We start from the raw sequence: 4,941 nt of genomic DNA, 5'->3' as shown, positions 1-4,941 counted from the left end.
AAGATAAGACACGTAAAAAGAGACAAAGAGGGGCAGTATATAATGATCAAAGGGACATTCCATCAAGAAGAAATAACACATAAATATCTAATACCCAACACAGGAGCACGAAAGTTCACAAAGCAACTATTAACAAACCTAAAAGAAGACAATAATAATAGCACAATAATAGTAGGAGACCTCAACCTTCCACTCACATCAATGGATAGATCATCCAGACAGAAAATCAACAAGGAAACAGTGGAATTAAATGAAAAGCTAGACTATACGGACTTAATAGACATATACAGAACACTCCATCCAAAAACAGCAGAATACACATTCTTCTCAAGTGCACATTTCAAGAATAGACCATATGTTGAGAAACAAGGCAAGCCTCAACAAATTTAAGAAGATGGAAATAATAAGAAGCATACTTTCTGATCACAATGCTATAAAGTGAGAAATTAATTACAAGAAAAGAGCTGAGAAAAGGACAACGATGTGGAGACTAAACAACATGCTCTTGAAAGAGCAATAGATTATTGAAGAAATTAAAGGAGAAATCAAAAAATATCTGGAGACAAATGAAAATGATAACATACTATACCAACTCATATGGGATACAGTAAAAGTCGTATGAAGAGGGAAATTCATCACAGTACGGGCTCATCTTAACAAACAAGAAAAACCCAAATAAGCAGTCTCAAAATACACCTAATTGAACACGAAAAAGAAGAACAAACAAAGCCCAAAGTCAGTAGAGGGAGAGAAACAATAAAAATCAGAGCAGAAATTACTGCTATTGAAACAAAAAACGCAGTAGAAAGGATCAATGAAACAAAGAGCTGGTTCTTTGAGAAGATACATAAAATTGAAAAGCCCCTAGCCAGACTTACAAAGAAAAAAAGAGAGAAAGCTCAGATAAACAAAATTAGAAGTGAAAGAGGAGAAATAACAACAGATACCACAAAAATACAACGGATTATAAGAGAATACTCCAAAAACACTATATGCCAACAAAGTGGACAATCTAGAGGAAATGGATAAATTCTTAGACTCATACAACCTCCCAAAGCTGAATCAAGAAGAAATAGAGAATCTGAATAGACCAATCCCAAGTAAAGAGATTGAAACAGTAATCAAAAGCATCATCCCAAAGAATAAAAGCCCAGGACCACACAGCTTCCCTGGGGAATTCTACCAAACTTTCAGAGAGGATTTAATACCCATCCTCCTCAAGCTATTCCAAAAAATTAGGGAAGATAGAACGATTCCTAACACATTCTACGAGGCCAACATCACTCTGATACCAAAGCCTGACAAGGGCAACAGAAGAAAGGAAAACTACAGGCCAATATCACTGATGAACATAGATGCAAAAATCCTCAACAAAATATTGGCACCCAGAATACAGCAAAAAGATCATACATCATGATCAAGTAGGATTTATTCCAGGGACACAGGGATGGTTCAACATCCACAAATCAATCAATGTGATACACCACATTAACAAAATGAGGAATAAAAACCACATGGTCACCTCAATAGCTACAGAGAAAGCATTTGACAAGATCCAACAGCCATTTATGATAAAAACTCTGAACAAAATGGGGATAAAAGGAAATTACCTGAACATAAAGGCCATATATGACAAACCCACAGCCAACGTCATACTCAGTGGGGGAAAAGTGAATGCTATCCCTCTGAGAACAGGAATAAGACAAGATGCCCACTATCATCACTCTTATTCAACACAGTACTGGAGGTTTTGGCTAGAGCAATTAGGAAGAGAAAGGAATCCAAATGGGGAGTGAAGAAGTGAAACTCTCACTATTTGCAGACAACATGATCTTATATATAGAAAACCCTAAAGAATCCATCAGAAAACTATTAGAAATAATTAACAACTACAGTAAAGTTGCAGGGTGCAAAATCAACTTATAAAAATCAGTTGCATTTCTGTACTTTAATAATGAACTTACAGAAAGAGAACTCAAGAATACAATTCCATTTAGAATTGGGAAAAAAAAGAGTAAAGAACCTAGGAGTAAATTTAACTAAGGAGACAAAGGACTTATACAATGAAAACTATAAGACATTATGAAAGAAATAGATAATGATATAAAGAGATGGAAAGAGAGTCCATGCACATGGACTGGAAGAATAAATATGGTTAAAATGTGCATACTAGACAAAGCAATCTACAGATTCAATGCAATCCCTATCAGAATCCCAATGACGTTCTTCACGGAAATAGAGCAAAGAATCCTAAAATTCATATGGGGCAAGCAAAGACCCTGAATTGCTAAAGCAATACTTAGAAAAAAGAACAAAGCTGGAGGCATCACAATCCCTGACTTCAAAATGTACTACAAAGCTATAGTGATCAAAACAGCATGGTGCTGGTACAAAAACAGGCACACAGATCAATGGAACAGAACTGAAAGCCCAGAAATAAAACTGCACGTCTACGGACAGCTAATCTTCGACAAAGGTGAAAAGAACATACAATGGAGAAAAGACAGTCTCTTCAATAAATGGTGTTGAGAATACTGGACAGCCACATGCACAAGAATGAAAGTAGACCATTATCTCATACCATACACAAAAATAAACTCAAAATGGATCAAAGACTTGAAGATAAGTACTGAAATCATAAAACTCCTGGAAGATATAGGTAGTACATTCTTTGACATCCAACTTAGAAGGATCTTTCCAAACACCATGTCTTCTCAGACAAGGGAAACAAAAGAAAAAATAAACAAGTGGGAGTTCTTCAGACTAGTGAGTTTCTGCAAGGCAAAAGAAACTAGGATCAAAACCAAAAGACAACCCACCAATTGGGAGAAAATTTTTGCAAATCATATTCTGATAAGGGATTAATCTCCATAATATATGAGGAACTCACACAACTGAACAACAAAAAAAACAAACAGCTCAATCAAAAAATGGGCAGAGTATATGAATAGACATTTTTCCAAAGAAGATATACAGATGGCTAATAAACTCATGAAAAGATGGTCAACATCACTAATCATCAGGGAAATGCAAATCAAAACTACACTAAGACACCACCTTACACCTGTTAAAATGGCAATAATCACTAAGACTAAAAATACTAAATGTTGCAGAGGGTGTGGAGAGAAGGGAACCCTCATACACTGCTGGTGGGAATGCAAACTGGTGCAGCCACTATGGAAAACAGTATGGAGATTCCTCAAAAAACTAAAAATAGAACTACCATGTGACCCAGCTATTCCACCACTGGGTTTCTACCCAAACAACTTGAAATCAATAATCCAAAGTAACATATATACCCCTATGTTCATCGCAGCACTATTCACAATAGCCAAGACATGGAAACTACCCAAGTGCCCACTGACTGATGATTGGATAAAGAAGATGTGGTATCTATATATACAGTGGAATACTACTCAACCAGAAAAAAGACAAATTCATCCCATTTGCAACAACATAGAAAGACCTGGAGGGAATTATGCTAAGTGTAATAAGCCAGACTGAGAAAGATACACACCAGATGATTTCACTCATATGTGGAATATGAACAAGCACATGGACAAAGAAAACATTCAGTGGTTACCCAGGAAGGCGGTTGGGGAGTGGGCACAGGGGGTGAAGGGGAGCGCCTATGTGGTGACAGACAAGAAATAACATACAACTGAAATTTCACAACGATGTAAACTATTATGAACTCAAATTTTTTAAAAAATGCTAGAATAACTAAAAAAAAACAAACAAGAAATTAAAAAAAACTCTCTACTAAAATCATCTTCCCTCAGTGAAGAAGTTTTTCTCTTTCGTTCTAAATTTTCTCTTTTTTTTATTTCCCTCATTGCCTTTTGGTAATAAACAGACATCTATGCCTAGCTTATTTTAAGTTTATTTCATTCTAAATTGACTCTTTTGAGATTTACAGAACGAATTTATGTTGGAAGAACAAATGATTACCAGGGTCAATATGTGGAAATGGAAGTTAGCCACTTGCCAAGTTTGGGCTACTGGTACTGGACCACCAGTCTAGAAAACAAAATTCAGCCAGTTTTCTCTGGTGGTGCAGCCAGAGGGCATTGATGAAAGTGTGTTTTTGTTGTTTACATCTGTTCAATTTTAGCTGACTGAAACATACGATAAAAATTTTTTTCCTCATTAACTTTCCAGAAGTTAAATTCTTTATTTAAGAGTAATCTTAATTTCAGGGCTGGCCTGGTGGCATAGCGGTTAAGTTCGTGTGCTCTGCTTCGGCAGCCCAGGGTTAGTGGGTTTGGATCTCAGGTGCAGACCTCTGCACCACTCATCAAGTCATGATGTGGTGGCGTTCCACATACAAAACAGAGGAAGATTGGCACAGATGTTAGCTCAGGGATAATCCTCCTCAAGCAAAAGAGGACGAGTGGCAACAGATGTTAGCTCAGGACCAATCTTTCTCACCAAAACAAATAAAAATAAAAAAAGAATAACCTTAATTTCTGTAGTTTAATTTACCACAGTAAGTTTTCACCTACCAAGAGTTCCACATCACTACTTAGTGTGGTGAGAAGAAAGTTTCCGAAGGAACCATAACTCTTGCAAAATCAACATAGCAACAAATAAAATCAAAGGGAAAGTTGGTGATTCTTGGCTAACTGTTGTATAGAAAATAATCTAAGTATTTGGGATGGTTTGAGTCCATGTGAGGGAACTGGAGAGTTCTACCTGCCATTTCATCTTTGAAGAATGCATATTTGAGAAGTTAGACGTAATCACGGATAAGGAGAATGACGAGCTTAATCCGGCCCATGGAATGACTGACATGTCTTGGACAGGCTGCCCAATCTATTTGACAGTCTAAACAGTTTGAATCTCTCAAGGACCCAAAGCAGTGACTGATGCCAGATAACTCACTTCACTGCTGGAGGCAAGAACTCTTGGACTACAGTAAAGAGGAATATTTTCCTGATA

This window comes from Equus caballus, chromosome 21 (assembly GCF_041296265.1).
Source record: "Equus caballus isolate H_3958 breed thoroughbred chromosome 21, TB-T2T, whole genome shotgun sequence".
Taxonomy (NCBI): domain Eukaryota; kingdom Metazoa; phylum Chordata; class Mammalia; order Perissodactyla; family Equidae; genus Equus; species Equus caballus.
The sequence above is the reverse complement of the archived record's forward strand: the minus strand, read 5'-3'. Positions refer to the sequence as shown.